This window comes from Salminus brasiliensis, chromosome 11 (genome assembly GCF_030463535.1).
Source record: "Salminus brasiliensis chromosome 11, fSalBra1.hap2, whole genome shotgun sequence".
NCBI lineage: Eukaryota > Metazoa > Chordata > Actinopteri > Characiformes > Bryconidae > Salminus > Salminus brasiliensis.
Window position 1 is genome coordinate 34,360,822 of NC_132888.1, and position 21,862 is coordinate 34,382,683.

Sequence of the window (21,862 nt, forward strand, 5' to 3'; positions counted from 1 at the left end):
ATATGAAAGCATGCAAAGCTGTGGAAATGCTAATCTGCATACCAAACATCCCAACTTTCTAGAATCAATGGACAAAACCCAACCCTTAATGCAGACCTCACCATGGCTCACTATATCATAGATAGCAGTGAGGTCACACCTACCTCAGTGAGGAAGATGTACTGGGCTGGCTGAAGAAGCTCATGAAGGCTCCACTGGCGGTGAAAGAGCAGAGGAGGTGTGGAACCAGGCTGCTACATGTGGATTTTGTAGCAGACAGCAGACAGTGTGTAATGAAGCACCAGAGGATGGTGGTTCTCAGAGCCAAGAGGCACTGCCCTGCTGGCACTGGGGCTCCATCCACCTGTGAAAGAGAAAGAGGGAAGGAAATTAGCATAATCATGTCTTAAAATCCTCATAGTGATTTGACTTATCTGTTCTGCTGTTGAGCCAAGTTAATGGTTTATAATTTGGTTGCCAAATGCTTTTGCAATTAGAGTTTTCAAAGTTTATTGTTGTTTTTTTCAGTTCATGTGCATATGTATATGTCCTCAACAAGCTCTTCCATTGATCTCCTCTGATAACTGTGTTATCAAGAACAAAATATGTATATGGCAAGATGCTTTATGATGATTTATCAGCTATTAAAAAAACCCAATAACTCCCTTAACTGGTCTATACTTGATTGTTGATGGAGCAAAAACTGTATACACTAGACTACACTGAAAATTGATGTAAACTTGCTTATGATGATTATTTCAATGTTTTTTTTTTATTCTGTTACATTTTCACATGTGTACATTTATACTTTTAATTGAGTACAAAATGAAACTTGTACTGCAACTTTTACTTATGTATTTTATACCTAGAATATTTGTACTTTAGCCACCTCTGATTATTGCTGTGAAGTACTGTGTAATACCCAGATTGCATGCTGTTTCCATGCAGATTCCAACATTCAGAGGCTTATGTGACTTTGCCCCATCCAGTCTCCACCATGAAAACACCATGGAGGACATATCGCCAAACATTTTATTACAGTCTGTACTAAAACTATGCCAGCACAAACAATTCCTGTGTCACGTAAACTGGCACAGTAGCTTCTATTTTCAACATTTTAATTACTCATTCATGAGTGACCTCTCCCTGGGAGCTTTGTACAAAGTTAAACTCCGCAGTGACTCCTAAAGCAGCCTAACTTTCTGTCTGCTCACTCAGGCTTTGAATTTTGCTTCTTTTTTTTGTGGGCATGTGTTCATTTGTGCGTGTGTTCTGCAAACGTATCCTCAGAGGACCTGGGCTCATTTGCATTTTTACCTGTGAAAAATCCAGATCCAGATGGAAAACACTGAGGAGTCATATGAAAATACTTTCAGGCCCCTTAGCAACAAGGAGGAAACTAAGCAAAAGCTAACAAAGAAATGCTGTGCAATTTTGTGATTGCCCTGGATTGTAATCTACTGCTGACTAGTCTTTAAAGTATGGTAGCACTGGGTTTACATACATCTCTCTCTCTCTCTCTCTCGCTCTCTCTCTCGCTCTCTCTCTCGCTCTTCCCACCCTTATTGTCTGCTCCATTTCCACTCCATCAGTTTAATTAGAACTGCTTAATTAGACTTTAACACCCTTTTCTAGGACAGAAGCTGAGCAAGAAAGAAAAATAAATAATAAAAGAATATTTATATACTGTCGTAGGCTGGCCATATTATACGCTGTTAGGCCTCCCTAAATAAAGCATCCCCAATTTAGACTGATCACATTTAGACACACAGCCACACCATAATTTTCAAAAATTAACTGCCACTCAAAGATTGTTTATGACATAGCTATAATTATTGTTGCTTAAAATAATTTGTATCATTTCAGTGTGTCCACTGCACCCATTGTACAATATATGTGTATATATATTTTGCATATATGTCAGATTTTGCAACATTTACATGTGCAGGAATGCTGTGTCAAGAATTACGCATTGCTTCACTTAATCTGTCTTAATCTGATTTGACTGATTTGTTCTCCCTTCCCAGGCTACATCACCAAAGTGAGCCCAGCTGGTCGCAGCAAAACAGGCCTTTCTTTGTCAACCCTGTGGCTCACTTTAGGCCCCGGCATCAGTAGCTCTGTGTTATCTGCCTTGTTCTGATGAGTCCCTGCATGAGGCTGAACAGACAAAGAGGCAAAGATCTACAGCCAGTGGCCTAGAAGGGATGCCATAGCACCATTCACCATTTCCATTAGTGACATTTAAGGTCTGCAGCAGAGCTGTCAGTGATGCCAAGGTCATTTTCTTGTTTCCCCTATAAAAAAGCCAGATATCTAAGCATGTGATTTCATTAAGACAAAGCAATAATCCTGCCTGTTTCAGAATTTGCCTGATTTATCAATAGGCAACCGCCATCAATTTGTATACACATTCACTACTTACATAATGACTGTGGGTTCTGCATCTAGTCGCTGCTCTCCAAGAGGTCATCAAGGAATGCATTGCAGCAAATGACATTAAATATCTACACTTACGAAATGATAGACAGTGGACATGAAAAGGTTCATTGTATGGAGACGAGAAGGAGCCATAATTGGTGAGTAAACATGGCCCTCAAGTCTCTTGGAGGAAATTTAAGTGAGGGGCAGAGCAGGCCTAACAGAGAGTGCATTAGCGGCGATAATGATCCCAGCTTGACTTTGATATTCAGAGCCGACTCCTGCCCACCCACGCAGCAGGCCTATCTGCGATGCAGCGCAGCGCTGGGTTTCTGGAGTTTAGTCTCCACTAAGTGGTCTGAGGGGACTCAGCTCTCCCTTCAAACTACTCCATTAGAGACTCGGGTCAGTACCACACTAAGGCCAGGGAAGAGGATGTGCGCGTGTGTGCATGCATTTACATGTGTCATCTGCTGTTATCGGGTGTGCGCGTGTGTTCTGATCTGAGAGCTCTGTCTTTTCCATTATCCAAACACCAAGCCACTGGTGCATTGACATGCTTGCTGAGAAAAAAGCCTGCTCTTTAGACACTAAATACACTGGACAGCTAGGAAAATAAAAAAGAGTGGTGTACAATTCTGTTATTCCTTTAGTAGAGTTAAATCCATCTGAAAACTCATGCAGCCAAGGAAAACACTTAGATTTCTGGGTTGACCTCTCTTGCACTTTGGTGCATCATTTACAAGATTTCTCTGACCACTACAGTTCAGGCCAGTGAACAATGGGGAACAGAGAGTGCTTGCCACTAATGTGTATTCAGTGAAACTGTATAGCTAGCAATGTGGGTCTCATTTCAATTGCCAAAACCACCAACATTTCTTGAGAAGTGTGTCAATCTGGCAAGAATATGTATTATTAAGAGCCAAAAAAGTTAAACATAGATCTGATGTCTACAGAACTCAGTACAAATGTTGGCCAATAATATTTTTTTTCTTCACATGCGACATAGTAAAAAGCACATAATGTGAAGACTTTTCATATTGAATACCTTTATTTTTTAGCCAGCAGCAACAGATGGAAAGTGATAACTAATTTAAGATAGCACTAACGTGTCAGCGTCACGAAATGTGGAGCTGCTAAAAAGTGTTCCAGCCTGATAAGATTCCACTAAAAACAGTAGCTTTAATAACTACTGCTAAGCCTCTCTTTACTAAAAATGCACCTATTAATCTGCATGAAGGCACGTTACTCTTTTACGCTACAGGCTAAACAGTTATTCATTTATTTACCTATTTATTTAGCATTACAAAATGTGCCTTCACAACATCTACCAAGGTTCATGACTCTGTAATTGGCCAAGTAGCACCCTCCTAGTCTATCTGCAACCAAGCCTAACTGAACTCCCTCTCCCCATCGCTAATTATGTGCTCTATTTTTAGCTAGCACTACGCTTGCCTGCCTGCCCATGTCTATGCCTGTTAGAGCCCCATCCCTTGGCACATGATAATTGTGAACCATGCTTCATAAAAATCGTCTGCGCCAGAGGAAAAAATAAACAAGTTTCTTTTGGTGGTCATGTTTCCCAGTGGCATTGGAGGACAGAGCAGGACCACCTTAGGGCCAACCAGGAGGGCTTTACTCAGTGATTCACTTTGCTTTGTTTGAGCTTTAGAAAATGAATAAATAAATAAATAAAAAGAACTAACAGCCTGTCTCCATCCAGATCCAGACACTGCCAATGGTTTTGGCTGTCTATGCTGCAATCCACAGTATTCCAATTCAAGTGGTGTAATCCACCATACCAGTGTCCCCATGTTAAGTCCTAAAAAAGACTAAAATATATAGTATTAGTTCAAAGAAATTTCCAACCTGACTCCAGGGCACACGGCTCCTCTCTAGAAATTATTTTTCAATCCCCCCGTCCTATTGGAACTAAAATATGATTTTTGTCTTCATTGACTTGCTGGGCTGGTACCATGTTCAGAGGCTCATCCATGGTTTCACTCCCATTTTGTTCCACCAAATTGACTTGACATGGCCAGACTGTTTCTCCGCTCCCCTCAGCCAAGGTTACTCCAAAGAGCAAATCTTCCTGACCTTTGGAGAACTCCATACCACAGTGAAAAGCACTGAAACAAGGAGCCAGCAGGGAGGCGCAAAGCACCAGAGCAGAAACTTAAGCCGATTCATCCCGGCATTGATTGAGGATTTACACAAAAGTCTTTCTTTGGAGCAGCATTTTGTACACACCAACCTCGGCCCCTGTTTCCACTGTCGCATACAGGCACCACAAACCTTCCAATTGCCAAATGGTTTGGAAGGTAGTCAGACGTTTTGATTTCGCAGGTTTTCCTGTCCCTTCATTTGTGTGCTGTTCACGGAAACAGATTCCACTTGCAAAAAGGTCAAAAAGAAGTGACTTCACACTTACACACACGCTGCCATCTAAGGCTGAAGTAAAGGAGAGAATGTGGCAGAAGGGCAACAGCAGTGTTTCTATCTCTGTAGACAGTGTGTGGAGCAAAGCTGTGAGCCATCATGCAAATGGAAGCTAGGAGAGACAGAGAGACGGATACCCCCCGGTGAGTCTCCTCATCACTGCTGTACGGAAGACTACAGTGCTTGCCTAATGGGCTCCCCTATTAGACCTCATCATTCACAAATCCCATTATTACACCAACGCAACACTGCACAGACACACACAACCAACACAACTGCTTAAAGGGCCCTACATTAACATACTGATGTTATTAAACACCTTGCATTTGTGTTGAACTTGTCATTTACATGTGTTAACAGATGCTATGGGCTATGATTTATCTAGGTATGCTTTATTCTAAACCTTGTTCTGTGATGCAATTTACAGTTTATTTATGTAATATTTTTTAACAATGCATTCCCACTGTATTGCAAAGCATATCTTTCCTTTAGAGGTCAATGTATTTTGTGAACGGCCCCTCACAAAATAAACAAAATGAACTGATCCAAGTCAATAGTACCAGTGGCAAAGAAACTAGGTAATGTTAATCTATAATGCTAAGCTACAGTCCTATTAGCCACTCATCTACTGCAGAGAATACATTAAAGAAGACGCTTAACCAAATCACATAATGTATTCATCCCATAACGCATGCTAGTTGATTTCTCAGCATCATTTTTCTGAAGACTAAAGAATAAACAAGAAAGACACATTTTCTGTGCAAAGCTCTTTCCGTTTTTTTGTTTGAGTTATGTTAAGTTATGTTATGGGCAATAGATTACAGCTACAAGCAACGTGGTACCCTGAATATGGTACTGACACTGATGCTGAAGGAAGGCAATGGACTAAGTTACCTGGGAAAAACAGGTGCAGATGACCTTGCTATACCTCTGGGACATGGGTCTTGGATGCCCCACAATTTCAAAAAGACCATAAAAAAGACTTTAATAATACTATGACTTGGAAAGTAAGATTTTTCAATATTGTATCTGTGTGCTTTTGGATTTTGTGCAAATGTACATTTTGTCTAGGCCAAAGTAGTCCTAGACAGGAGACAGGCACAATCCAATCTTAGCAAGGAACTAATAGATAATTGTTTGTTTTTATGTACTCAGAAACAGGGATACAGGGATCCATGCTAGGCTACACGATAACACTAAAAAAGAACTGGACAAACAAACTGGCTTAAGAAGCCTCAAGAAAGCCAAACTTGGGGAAGCAAGTAGGGATAGGGCTAAAAGCAAACCCAGCTATGCTAACCGCACAGTGTGCCAAAAGGACACAGCAGGTTTTATTTTGAGGCAAAATAACAGTTGTAAATAATCTTGATAAATGACATATGATAATGTTTCACCCCAACAAAGGTCACATACTTTTTATACATCAACATTACAGAACAACTTAAACTATTCAATAGACACACTCTTAGGCACCTTCAATACTTAACATGGAGGGTGAGGTTTTATCAAGAAACACTCTGACTAAATAACTGCACTGAAGATGATTTCAGGGAGATCCTACTACATTCTGAAAAGCAATGCTATATTCATAGCTCTCATGGAAAACTGAGATGTGGAGCCTCAAGAGACAAAGAGATGAGAAAAAGCATACATCCCTTTCCACCTCTCACCTTCATCTGTGAAGACAGACCTCCACAGCATGAGAGGTGGGAAAAGCACTGCAGGAGCACATTTAAAAATTAAACCCACACCGATTTAAAGGCCTTAAAAGCTGTTACATGCCATGCAAATCATGTTCCACATCTGTCACCCTGACATCCAGCTTCACGCCCTACAATGTTTTTTTTTTCCTTCTTCTTTTAGTGTAGGCTCTTTCCATGCACACCTGTTTACAAGCATCAATGATCCCTACCAGAGCACAAAAGGCTGTGGGAGGTGAAGCAATGGCTTTATCATCGCAGCCTTTGGCACGCCTGTCACAGTCACCTCATGATGTATTGCAGAGTGCAGCCTCTAAGTTGGCTAAGCAAGGCACAATAGCAGTCTCAGCTTCTTATGCTAGCTGGCTAAACTTAGTGCACCCAAATGTTGCCTCTCGGCGACTTTCTACAAAACTAATAAAACTCCTTTTCTCCCCCTGCCTGCACCTTCTCCTGGAAGGTAGAGAAGGAAAATGGGCAGAACATGGAGAATTCTGTCTTTCCCCCTAAAAACACCAGCCTACCCCACGTCTCTCTCAGTTTAATCACTCTGCCACTTACAGCCAAGGTGCCAGAGGAACATGGACCCAAAGAAATAAAAAAAATAAATAAAAGACAACAAAGAAGGGAAAGATATTACCCATGCGTGCATCCCTGAGGTTCTGCCTGAGTTATTAAGCATTTATTATTTTATTTTCGCTGGGACAGAGAGAAGGAGCCAGACGGTGGCCTCGAGCGGATCCAATGACGAGTCTCAGCTTTGGACAGAAAAGGCGTAGGTGTTTTCGTTATTTGAAGAGTGCATATTAGCATTTAAAACTGCAGTGGATGGTTTTGAATTTAGATAGATGTCAATGCAGTAAGTGCCTTTGTTGTGGGAAAAGATGCATAGTCTTATTTCATAAGTGATCTTTGGTATAAACTTTCTTGCAGGATATTGACAGTAAAGAAACAGAGAAGGTCTTTTGGGTTTGGCTAGGTTTTTGGGAAACAATTGGCACATCAAATCGATTGTGAAATAGGGGTACTTAAATCTCATCAATAATTTTCAATCAGGTTTATCCTTGACCTCCTTGACAAAGCTCACATCAGGCCAACAAGTATGGAAATTTGAGCTTAATATTTGATTTAAACTGTTATGATAAATCAAGAATGCTTTTCATTACTGTATAGTACCCTTTTTGGTATCCCATTCTGTGCCATACTGATAATGTTCATGGAGGATAACTAATTAGGGCAGATTTCATGTAAATGATATGCTTGTGTCCACACAGCAGAATTGTGCTCAGTCCACCACAGTTTTTGATTTTGTAAGACAGTTTCATTAATCAGTAGCAGAGCAGCTAATATGTCATTTCAGGCACTCCAACCTGCACTTGTTTCTGTGCAACTTTGAAGAACATGAGCCAATGTTTCCAGCTACGGCAATTAATCATGTGAGCATGACAGTACAAACATAACCATAAAGACTATTTTCAAGATTCTGACATGTTCTTCTTGACCCTTTAAACCCCAATCATCTGTGTATAGGCCCACACTTTAATTTCTTACCCTCAAACAACATAAATGACATATTGATTTTAATAGCAGTTACTGAATCATTTATAGTAGAGGCAGAATTACTTCTATAGTAAAACAAATAGTAATTACTAAATTACTTAGATACAAAATGTTCTATTGACTGAATCATTTGTAGCAGTAATTAAATCATTTATAGAGAAAGAATAATTTACAGTATTTAATAAATTTTACATTTGCAGTAGATACAGAATCATTTGTAGCAGTTAATGAAACCTTTATAGCAGATACACAATGGTGTATAATAGACACTGAATCGTTTATAGCAGTTACTGATTTATTAACATTAGATACAGAATCCTTTATAAGATCACTTATAGTAACAGTCTTCTAAAATGAAAACTAACAACAAGCCTACAGTTCAAGGAGCAAAAGCAAATAAAAACATGTTACCCTAGCCAAGGTTTACTCTCTCTCTATGGGTGCTTTGTGCTTACTAAAAGATTAGTCTGTACTTCCTTTTTAGCATTAAAGACCTTTCACTTTCAGCTAAGCTTTCCCCATGGTGTCAAATACCCAAACTGCCATTCAGCCACAGCAGTGCAGGAGAGCCCCCAAGTCATTTTCTTAATAAAGAGTCATTCTGGGAGAAAATAAGTAGTGAAACCCCCATGCGGAAACATACTATTATGGATAAGAGAGAGAGAGGCATAATCAGCAGGAACAGAAACCTTGTTATTACTGAAAAACTGTATCGCCAAACCAGCGGTAGAACAAACAAACCATAAAACCACCTCAGTTATTGTAACCAGAATTCTCACAACTACCATTCTTCGATTGACGACAAGCTTTTACTTTTTCTTTAGTGGACCATTTTACTCCACTTTCCATGGCGCAGGCCTTCACACTTCAAAAAAAAAAATCCTGCTGGGGCCAGTCAGCCACTGCCATAAGAAAAAATCAATAACAAACCCTTTGACAGGGTACATGGTTGGAAATTTAAAAAAAAAAAAAAAAGGTTCATACGGGACACAACAATCCTCCTTTGCCTTCAACTCCTTTCTTTCCAGTCCTTCCTCCCTCAGATTAACTGTTATATCCGTTTTCATGAGTCATCTATAGCCCATAGAGTCTTGCACATTCTTTTTCTTGCTGTAAATTCAGTCCTTTCCAACTCCCTTTTCCGGGAAAGCACCTCGTCATTACAATGTTCTATTTTTCCCATGGGCAGTAAAGGAAGGTTAGGATGACTGGGCTGCATTAGTGCATGAATCTGTTGCAGTCTGCGAATTCAAGTAGGTCCAACTAAAGTATGATGAGCACAATATGAGCAGTGTCAGTGGTGCTCAATGTATTCATGTTTGCTAATAAAGCTCTATCATATATTACATATAAACCAACAGGTTTCTTAATGATTGGCATGATTACACTAGACACTGGAACATTAGTCAGAGGAATTGATTGCATTCAGTCACAAGAGCATTAGTGAGGTCATGTGAGGTCTGATATTGAGTGATCACAAACAGCACTCCAGCTCAACGATATTCCCAATATGATTAAGCATAAAAAAGTGTAGAATGGGCCTGTCATTCTGTTTTCCCTTTCCATAAGAAGGTGCTTAGTGTCGCCCCAAAGAATATGTTTTCTAAGTGGGTAGGCTTGTGCCTAAAGGGCTGAGTATATGAGCAGTACAAGGGAAGAACGTAGGTGTATTTATTTAATTAGGACTTTTGTGGTCCTGCTCCTCTAGGCAAGTCTTCTCATTATGCATGATCCACACCGAATGCAGAAGCACTGCTTCATAAATATTGCACTACATATATTACACCTCATTTTAAATATTAACTTAAATACACATTTACAGACAAATCCAGACAGCACTTGCCCTGTTGTCACAGAAGGTCATTCATGAAAGAGGTCAATGGCAATATAGCACATTTGCACAGAATAGGACTTACATTAAATCATCAAACAGCATTACTATGAGCTGCCAAACACATGAAGATACAAGCAATTAGCTCTCTGGCTAGCTAGCCTTAGCGAAACAGGTTCTGTGTTCTTTTTGCAAAGCAACCACTTGCAGTAACGTAACAGACACCTAGCACTGAACAGTAAGCAGCCCGGGTGCTATAGTAACAGCTGGGACACCATAATAACTGCTTAGCCACAGCATAAAAACACCTTGGACCAGCACATCAATTGGCTACCAACATTTCCAGTTAAACTTAAAGTGGTTGCTTAATTGGGACACCTTAGCAACTGCATAGCATTAGAATAGCAACCAATTAGATCAGAACAGCAACCACACTGGGCACCATAGCAACTGTGGTGGAACTATTTGAGGAGCACATCAACCACAAGCAACTGCCTAGGAAATTTTCTAGCTGAAACTAAACTGTGTGCTTAATTGGCATGCCATAGCAACTGCATAGCAACAGCAAAGTAACCAACTGTAATAGCATAGCAACCCCATGGTATACCGTAGCAACCTCTTACAAATAATTGCTTAGCCACAGCATATCATTCACTTGGAACAGCAAATCAGCTTTTTAATGAAATAATTTTATCATACTGAAATTTATCATACTGAATTTAATAATTAAGCTGCCCTTAATGTTTGTGAGAGAGCATCATCTCAGCCACTTTTAAACCATCACTGTCAGAATTTATCTACTTCTTAAGCACCAGGTTTGACCACTAGATCAATTTAAAATGACTGACATCTATATCTAGCTCACTTTTGGGCAGTGTTTTAGTGCGGTACATGGGCTGGAAAAGCTATTTCAATGCTAATAGTTCTTTACCTATTACCTATGTACATGAATTATCCTTGCAGCAACAGTACTCTTGCTTGAGTAGGGCTTTTCAGTACTTTTACAGTCCTGCCAAGCAGCTAAATTAGCAACTTATTTTGAACTTATTTTGCAACCTTATTCCTTTAGGTGTCTCAAACTCAAGTCCTTGAGGCCCAGACTGCTCGACACCTACTAAACCTGTTCATTAAATGATGAGCTAAATCACCTGTGTTTGAGCAGGAAAATCACCTCTGTACATTGGCCCTCCAGGACCAGAGTTCAAGACACCTGTTATAAATGTTACAAGATTATTAGCTTTCTATCCTGCCCAAGCATCCGCATTTAGACTGCTGGTTTGTCTGAAAAAGTCTGCTATGTGAACTTAATTACAGTAAAAAAAAAAACAATTTTTGCCCATTAGCATTGTTATATTCCAGTGTGCTTTTTTCCCCAATGAATTCAATAAATTGAGCCCTAGTGCATACCATCAGTCAAAGTGCAACAAACTGCAAATTACTCCACCCAAAATATAGACGTTTGAAAAGCTCAATATAATAGTCACATCATTCAGAATAAGGTCTGCTGGTAATTGAATAGATCACATACAGTTAGGTCCATAAGTATTTGAAGTGTGACAGATTTTGTAATTATGCCTTTGTACACCACCTTGATAGATTTTAATTGAAGCAAGAAATTCAAGAACAAATACACATTAAGTCCCTCCTGACTGGTAACTATTTAAGAAATATGTAATATATATGACATTTTAACTCACGATTCGAATTTTAAATAATGAAAAAATAATCCTAGTTTTAAACTGTATGATTATTTTTCATGCATACATATACATACATATACATACATACATAAAGGTATATCGATTTTAACCAAACACAAATGATAAAATATATATTTGTGTATTTCAGATACATCTATTAAACATTCTGCCCATGTCTTCCACCTTTCAGTATTTCTGGGTGTTCTTCCACTGTGTCAAAGTTTGTGGGCTAGAATTATCTGAGTTGCTCTCACAGTGATGAATGCACCTGTGGCTGCAGAATCATTCCCACACAGTGGGCCGACAATAACCCCCCACAGTGACTTGGTCCGTGACTCAGAAGTGTAAGTGAGCGTGCACTAGCTGGCCCAAGCCGCCTACCTCCAAACAACCTTAGTGGCTGCCTGCCTTACCTGAGTTTGAAGTGGTGGCAAAATGAAAAGGCACTACAAGAGGCACGTACAAACCATCTGGTGGGCTGCACTTAGCACACTAACACTTCTTAAAGTTCACATGGCAAGACGTTCTAAGGAATTTCATTCAAAGTTTTAAGAAGTTATAAGGAATTTCAAAACTGTTGTGTGTGATAGAAACTAGTAAGATGTACCATTCCCAGTTTTTATGCCCCTGATCCAATCTGAGTACCCTAATACTGAGTATTGCCTTTTTTAATGGTGTGTTTAATATAATTTTAATCTTATAATATAATTATGATAGGAACAAAAGGCTGCAAAAGCACAAGTAGTGCATTTACCCCTTGAACATGCGAACATTTACACACTTTAAACTATATCAAATACCTCATCTGTTAAATATGACGGAGGCATTGTTATCCTAAACATTTACATTTATAATTATGGTAGTTTGTCCAGTTACTTTTGAGCCAATGAAAATAGAGGGACTATGTACAAACTGATGTTTATTAAATTATTTGGGGAAAAAACAAGATTCCCCATCAAAGGGTTGATTTCTCAAACAAGACTGATTATGCTGAGCATGAATTTTCCCTGGAAAGAAGAATGTAGTGTAGAACTAGACTGTCTGAAAAAAAAAAACAATTAAAAAATCAATCAAAAAATTAAAATTAAAATAAAAATACATTTCACGTAAATGTCTTCTAATATTATCTTAAATTAAATATATTATTTTAAGCATGCCATACACCCTCAACACAGATTAAATTGTGCTTATGAGGACTATGCTATTCTATACATTCTCTTTTTTAGACAAAATCTACACTGACATATTTACATGGATCTAATCACCAAATGGCAACAAAGTAGAATATTGAACATTTGAGAAAGAAAATACTGTCCTTTCTTTTCATTTTGTATCCCATACTTGGCATGCAATATTTTCACTCTAACCATCTACTGCAACTTCTACCACTGTCAATCATTTCAAATTCACTGTGAGACTCTAAAATCATCCATTAGGTCTTGCTACATTGTTAAGAAGGCTTTTCTGAAGCCTGAATTTGCACTGCCTGTATTATGTTGTTATCTGCTTCTGAAGTGTGAAAATATGTTTCTGAGGGGACAAAAGTATTTCGGTAGAGAGCAAGGTGTTTTAGTAGAGAGCAAGAAGAAGAAATGCCGGTTTCATCTCAGGGAGGTGTGAAATGAAATACAGTAACTCACTAGAGTTCGCTGCTGGCAAGTTAATCCAAGGGTCCATTTGTTGAAATCAACTAGCCTTAGCAAGATATGTCATACTCCAGCTAGAGACTGAATTCATTTTGCAGTCCTCAAAAGCAATGAAGCTGAGGAACGCAACTGCATTAAAAGGGTGTCACTCCAGGGTCGTCAGTGTAAACAAATAGGAATGCATTTAAGTGCATCACTCTGTGCAGGGTGATTTAATATCATGCCAATGTCCCAGACCCAAGGCCTTCATCAGTACAAAAAAAACAAAACAAACAAATGACGCTTTGCTGATTTATTATGAACTCACACATCATGGTCAGCATCTTTTATATATTAGAATCTTTAAAAGTCTTCACCTGCCTCACCCTATGCTGAATTTCTTATCTGTTCTTACTAACTTTGATGATCTCTGATCATCTGACATTGGTCCTTGGTTTTCATTTATCTGAATACTTCTGATTATTGGGCTGTTTGTTTCTACATTTATTCATTACACCTACGTTGTGACAACAGCAGCTGTAAAAAGCACTATACAAATAAACAAAAAAAATTGCAATAAAAATTTCATGCCAGTTTTCTTCTCTTTAAGGCATTTCCCAAACTACTGCAGAAAACACATCATTTTCTAGCGACCCTGGAAATGCCTGACTGCCATGAAAAGTGTCGTGTAGGCACCAGCCATAGATAGAAAATAAATTAACAGAATTGTTTGCCTTGATCTTTGAGCAGCCCATTAATTGGGATACAGTCCTATTCTTTTTCTGCACTGAGAAAAAGACAGAAAATTGAAGGGCAATTTAGTTATCTCTGCAACTCTATTTTTCTTTCAAGCTAAATAGTTGTGAGCCAGTGGTGAGGCCAGAATTTTGCTTTGAGGGCTTTCCAGTTGACTTAATTATCAGAAATATATTTGTTTTACTGACATAGCAGGATGCCTAGCCAAAGGAAATGAAGCAGAACCATTTAGCTGGCCATTTCCTACACTCAGGCTTCAGAAAACATAATGCTACATCCACACTGGTTCAATACTGATTGACTATTGTGGCACTACATGGGCTGGATGATTCTCTACTGAGTGTTTTTCCAACTCGCATCCAATATTGCCCACATTTATTGTGTTCTGGTCTTAATAAAAACATTCAGGTGGGCTTGCACCTAAGCCACAGGCTTGGATACAGTGTAGGTGTGGAAGCTCAATATCAGGGTCGGAAGGATTTTATGGACATTATAATGAACACTTTTGATTACACACACTCAGATGAGCAATGTGGATTAAATAAGCCCTACACATGCATCAAACAATACATTGGAACTTAGAGTATAGAGTAAGTTATAATATAATTATTGTTTAATTAAGTTTATCAATTTATTAAATTATTATTTACTTGTTATAATCGCTTTAAACCAGTGCAATTAGTTACATAGAGAGTATGTATAGTGTATGTGTAATATGTAAATAATGTGTGTCTATTATATGTATAGTGTAAGTTAATGTGTATATATTCAGTCTCCGGTATTAAGCAAGCTTTGATTTGATTTGATTTGGAAACAGGCTAAATAATAGGAATTTTAATGTCACATGTTCTTGTACTGCACTTTGCAAGGCCAGGCCATGATTTCTATATATGGTTGCAAAAGGAAAAGGTGTGTACATGTACACCCTTAAAAACATGTGTTCTTTAACGGTTCTTGAAAGGGACAATGGTTCTTAATAAAACAATGACATCCCAAAGAACCATCTTAATGGATAAATTGTTGTTTGTGTGGAGCTGGAAAGTGTTGTATTTATGTTTCGACTATGTTTTAGGTCATTCGCTTCACGTCATGTAGATCTGCCATCTTAATTAATTCAGTAATACATAGAGTAATTCTTACACTTGGGCAAAATACCATGATTATAGTTGTTGTGCAAAGGGTTCAAGAAACAATAAGCACTTTAAGAAACTGAAAACTGAAACCTTTTTTGTACCAGAGGGTTGCAGGAACCGTTAAGCCAGGTTGTCTAGTTACAACTCTGAAATTCAATCAAGGAACTAAAATGTCAGAAAAAAATGTTGAGCAGTTTGTGGTTATGTTTCCAAGTCTTAATTCAAAATGTCAAAATATCAATAGTCTTAAAACATTGTTCCTTCAAAGATTCTATCATAAAGCCAGTAGTAATAAATAGAACCCAGAAACCTCAAAGAACCATTTGTATTATTAAATTGTTTATATAATTTCCTTAATCCCATTACATGGACGATTAGGCATCTTCACTTTAGATGTGCGGTAAATCTACACTTCTGTCAGAGACTGAGCATATTGTATCTCAAAGTATGGAAGATGGTGGGGCAGGAATGATTAGTTGCTGGCTTCATCACCATACCTCTGCTGTCAACATTCTAGAAATTATTTATTTCTGACTGATGCACTGCAATTACTACATTTGTCAGTCTGTTTATCCAATTAGTAGTACAGAAGTTCCTTTTAAAAATGGCCTTTGATAATGTAAACTAGAAAGGGACTCAGATGATTTCCTCTGGAGAAACACTGCCATGCAATCAACATCAAGATGCTGTCCCCATGAGAAACGTTTATTTCTGATTACACACACTCAGATGAGCAATGCTGACTAACTAAGCCCTACGCATGCGGCTACACAACACATCAGAACTTAGAGTATGTGTGTGATGGGAGATGATCTCAAGGCACAAGTCAGTCACAAGATTTAGGCTGATTGCCAAGAGTGTGTAAACAGTAGTTTCTCTAATGGACACAGTTTATTTTCAGGGGTCCCACATCATACTTGTAATCTCTCCTGCTGTATCAGACCATTTAATTGGTATCATTGTTGCTATGCGTTTTTCAATATCTCTATTTTATGCCCTAAGTGTAACATTCTAACACCAGAACACCAGTGACAACTATTAGGCTGTTTACACCTAGAATCAGATGTAAACACAAAGCCAGGACATATTGTAATAGGTTTTCGATCAGATCATTTGAACCACATTCTGTGTAAATGGAATCCATTTGCTTTTTAAATAAACTTTATTAGGTCAATTAAAAAAAATACAACACTTCAGAGTCCATAGGTTTTTACATTTTGCACTCGTCTTGTCTCTTTAATTCTCGTATTACCTGATTAACTTTACCTTTAGCAGGTATTTGCATTTGGTTTTCCATGTTTTATGCACACAACACTCATTTTGAAAGCTTATCATAAAAAATCCTTACGTCTTATAGTTTACATGCATTGAGGCCAGTGTCTTTCATTTTGATCCACATTTCTGATTCCCTTTCACATTTAATAAAAATATGTTTAATGCTTTCATCAGCTTTACACTTAGGACAAAGCTCAACAGCTCCACTTGACGACACATATCACGACTAGTCTACTCACACTTATTAACCACATGAGATCACGTCTGCAAGTTTAAATGTGTTTTACTTTGTGTAGTGGGTAAGTGCTTGTATTAAAAGAGTCCTCTATATATGTGCTCACAAAATAAATTCAAAACACATTTACTTGTCTTGTTTGCCCAATCTCTGATTAGAGTCTTATATATTTTAACATAAAATCACCATAAATCACCATGACAAGGCCTAGCCTTGTCCTTCTGCTTATTTCATGTAGTTTCAGGATTTTTACAAGAGTTTTTTTTTTTTTTTTTTTTTCATATCCACTGCTCCTAAACTCCAGATGTTTAGGTTTATACACTTAGGTATGTTCACTTTTCTTTTTGTTATTTCTCTACAAACCCATTTTCTATACCCACATACAGTAACGCGAGCTGTAATTTTCCACAAATTAAGTTGCATGTATGGGGTCATGCACAGAAGAATGGCAGCTGAATGACAGGTGTGAAATTAGCCACAGTTCTTTTCCAACAATCTTGTGTTCAAGCAGTCCTCTGGACATTAATGCCTGACTACGGTTGAAATCACAGCACCTGAAACAAACTCTTCCTCTCTGCTGATGCAGATGATTCATTGCCTGTTTGACTTCCAATATCTGACAGCGGACATGAAGCACTTGTTAATGCAAGGTGTAAACAAGATCTGAATAAATTGTTAATTCAGTCCTGAGGAATTTTCTGTGTGTACTTGGTTTTCTTAGCACACACACAGATGTTTACACTCACATCACACAATCCCTACAGGTAGACATCCTGTAATCACATTCACTAATATTCTAATCAGGCAGTTGTCCCTCATATGCTTACAAATGGCAACCAAAGTCAAAATAAAGCAAAAACAAATCACTCAAAACAATGCCCAAATGGGCAGCAAGAACAATTAGCCAGCATCTCAGAGACTAGGGCTGCCAACTTAAGATTCATGTTGGTCCAGGTCTGAGTGGATTACGTTTTTAATCAGTAAATTCCAGAGCGGGGGGTAGGGGGGGTAGGGGGATGCTCTCTTTAACTTCTTCTGAAAGTTACCGGTGCCGGTCCACAGTGTGTGTAATCAGTGAAATCCAGAGTGGCAGCTATAAGAAAAGTTATCAGTAGTCAAATTAATTTGGAGGTTGTTTTGGAGGGGAACAGTGGGTCGTTAAAAAATGCATGAGAAATGGCAAGTGTGGAGTGAGAGCGTGAGATTAGAGCTAATTGTGTGAGTCTCACAGCCAAAGTGTGAGAGTTGGCAGCCCAATTAGAGGCACTCAGGACCTCCCTAAAGGAGACCTTAAACAAAACTGCATTTTCCGTGCCAGTTCACACATACCAGGGTTGTCTAATTTTAATCAGCGATGGCCAGTGCAGCTCTCGTTTTTTATTTAAAAACTAGCAAGACCACACCTGATTCCACTAGAATCTGTGAAAAAGTTGTGTCTGCCAGTTTGCAATAGTTCAATATGTGTTCAGATTTTCTGCTTAGAAGAATCTGTTCAGATTTTCTTGGGTCACAATGTGCAAATATTCCACTCTGCATAAAACATGCCCACTTGGCTAACTGTCACAGCTGCTATTTCACGTATATAAGACAAGAGAGTGTACATTAATATTCAGACACAGTCCTTAAAAGCCTGAGCTTCTGTAGTAGAGTGGCTATAAAATTCTTAAATTCAGAACCATCAGCCTGATGCTAATGTCACAGGCAAATAGTATAATACATATTATTTGTGGAGCCAAGCTAACAGAAATAAATATGATCTTAGCAAGGCTTTAATGACTGTATATGGTCTTCTAGCATAAAAGAGTTTAAAGAGATGCACATAAAAGTATTATGCCTAGTCTTGAACTACAGAGCATTCTAAATGGTGATTCTCCATCAAAGGTAAAATTTGTCAGCAGCTAATGTCCACCGTCAAGACAATATTTCATACTTTGATGCTTCAATCCAGAGCGACTTACAAAAGTGCTTAATCATTCATTCAGAATATCCAAAGATAGTGCCAGTAGAATTCAAGATACTTTTGAGCCATAACACTGCCATGATTGAATATCCAATAACCCCAATGTAACAATTTACAAGCAGTACACAATTCCTAAAACTTGAGTGTGTGCTTTGGAAATCAATTGTTAAATCAAGAGATTAAACAAATAGATCAAACAAATCATTTTTCAAATAGTTTTGTTTGAAACAAATTTTAATTAACTATGTAAATTTGACTTTTACATTATATATGTTTTTATATTTTTTACTATATGCAGATCCCTTCCCCAGATAATTAGCAGCCCATGGCTTTAAGGTGCTTAACTGCAGCTAAAACCCAGCTAAAAAAGCACTTTGTGAATAACGAGTAGGTTGGATTACTTATTTTGCGAGCGAATTCACATCGTACTGTAGTTACGGAGGTTTCGGGAAATGCTCATTAATTAACGGACTTTCTTAAGACCTAGTTAACGAAGTACTTAGTGCTACGAAGCCTTTGGGAAATATACCCCAGCCTGATTAAATAAAATTTTACATAAAACAAATATTCACAAGCTTTTTCACACACTCCAGTGAAACAGGATTATTCAGTCATGTTTTTCAGAGGACCTTGGATGACTACTTCCATTAATACACAACAACTCGCATGCTCCCTTCAAGGCTTGAATAACTTGTTTTCATGTTTTCAAATTCTAATTCAAACAAGCTGCCAGTGTCCATGTAGCACTGTAGACACAACAGCGCACAAGGCCGTGTGCTGATTCTCACTCTTTCGTGAAAAGGTTAACTGGCTCATGGATCTGACAGTGGCATTGAATGAGGGGGAGCTGGGGAGGCTCAGTCAAAACCAACACTGACTGATGGGTCCCCGGAATGCCAGTAAGCAACAAACCCCTTTCATGTGTCACAACGGACAAGTACCAAGTTTTTCTTTTCGGTTCCTACTTGTGATTTTACCTTCAGAATAAATATTTATCCATTCTGAGACTCAGCTCACCCACAGAGGAGGTTGCCACACCTGTCTTGCCTAACTGCCTCAGAGCATCCTGTATAAGTCATGTGAAATGCTCAAAAAAGTGTCTCAAACTCAATGGCATCTTATGTTATGAGCCTTAGCAGCACACCCAGGAGAAGATATCACTGTTATAAATACTTTATGGAAGCCATATAGACTGTAAATGATTTATCCAAAGCAATAGAACCTCTGTGATAATGCTGATGTTCCAGGAGGTGCCAGGGAGAAACACTAGCTATGTCAGTTCATGAATCAATACCCCACAGTCAATAAGTGGAGGTAAAATGCTTGCCCTTGAATAGAGTATTCCATGTTCGAAACCATGGTGTGATCCCAGATGCTTGAGGAGTACCACAGGTGAATATTATACTAACTGGCCATTTATGACTTTATAAGACAACAACCTATGGACCTTTATTTAATTACTATAATATAATTTATAAAACAGCAAAGGAATAAATCTGGCTGTCCATTTTAACAAGTCTAGGGGGAGTCTGCAACATGATCATAACAGCCATTCCATTGCTGTATTAGCTTAAGTGAAGTTTGTTGGATGGAGGTGTGAGGGATCAAGTGAACATAAGTGTTGACTTAAAGAGCAGAACTTGATAAGAAATCATTGTAAACTGACAGCCTTTTGTTTTCATGCCTCAACAAAATCGGGAGTAGTTCTGCACTAACAGTACAATCTTTATGGATTTGTTTAAAATGTGCTTTTTTTCTTTTCTGTCCTATTCCTGAATAAATCTGGATTAACCTGATTTAGCTAGCTCTCTAGTTAGGTCTAAATTAGCAAGAACTATTAGCTTTATAACAGTGCTTGCACACACACTCAATCAAACATCTACAGTTGCCTGCAATCATGTAATAAGTAAACATGCCATGTATGCTAATAACACTAGCATCACGTCTTCTGAGCTATGTTGGCGATTATATTTACAGCACTTGGCTATTGCTCTTTTCCGAAGTGATTTACAAGTGTGACACAGGTAGGAGAATGTAGTATTAGGAGTGTGGTTGGTATAGTGCAACAGATAACGCCACTACCTGCCACTGAGTTACAACACCATGTGGGAGACCAGGGTTCGATTCCTGGTCTGGGTGACTATGGTGCGCTACACCAATAAGAGTCCTTGGGCCAGACTCTTGGGCTAACACTACATTGGCCCTCCTCTGTAATACGAGTAACCTTGTAAGTCGCTCTGGATAAGAGCGTCTGCTAAATGCCATAAATGTAAATATAAATGAGTCTTGCACAGAGACTGGTGTGGTTACTTGATCAGGGAATCGAACCCTAGTCTGGCACAAGCGAGGCAGCAACACCAACCACAACTGTTACTTTATGTTTTACACTTTAATATGACAAAAGCATAGCTAGCCTTGAGGGCACAGTGATCTAAGTGTTGGCCCTATCATTGAGAGGTTCATTAACCAGTGGTTCCACAGACATCAATAGCAGGGAGTGTAAGGCTATGTTCAGACTGCAGGCAAATATGATATTTGCAGGTGATCAGATCGGATTTGCACGTCCAGACATCGGTAAATCTTCTTGTTGTTTGATCCCTGTACTTCTGTCACTCTAGAATTGATGTGGTCATTGTTTGTCCCGTTGTAAGTCATGCAAAACACACTTCGAAATCCGATTTGAGTGGCAGGAGCTTCCAGACTGCGACACATCTGTACAAATCCAATTGTAATCGCTTTTCAAAGCACCTGCAAATGTATTTTTTGTGTTTTTTTTATTACAGATGTCTACTGTTGTTGCATTAGTAGCAGACTGAGAAGATTCATTGGGTGGCTTCACATAACCAAGACAATGCATGATCTAGCACACATCCTTGCAGCTTGGTGGTCATATCCTGTGTGATATAGAGAGACCTATCTAGTGAGTAGAACTGGGCACAACTACATTGAGGGGAAAAAATAGCTGACCTTCTCCATGTTGTCTGTCCTCTCTGGGTATGCATACACTGATGCAGTAGCATACAGTCATGTGTCCTCTGCTCAAAGTCACTTCAGCAGGTGTTTGGAGAAGCTTCTCTTGTCTGCTCCAGTACTGGGACAGCCAGAAAGATGGCATTACAAAATTAGGGTCAGGTTTTCAGGGCACAAGGGAGAGGTTTGGGAGGAAGAAGGGTTTTTAAGCACAGCCTATTTATATGTTATCCCCAGAGTTACCCAGACCACTTAAAAAAGTAATGATAGCTGAATTC

General features: G+C 38.7%; 1 protein-coding gene across 1 annotated transcript in view; it reads right to left on the reverse strand.

Annotated features, from left to right (window-relative positions):
- LOC140564994 (leucine-rich repeat and fibronectin type III domain-containing protein 1-like protein) overlaps nucleotides 1–21,862 on the reverse strand; it is a 125,966-nt gene that overhangs the window by 78,058 nt on the left and 26,046 nt on the right. The window contains exon 2 of the mRNA XM_072690714.1: nucleotides 144–343. The gene's annotated coding sequence lies outside the window, so the exon portion shown is untranslated. The remainder of the gene's footprint in view (nucleotides 1–143; nucleotides 344–21,862) is intronic.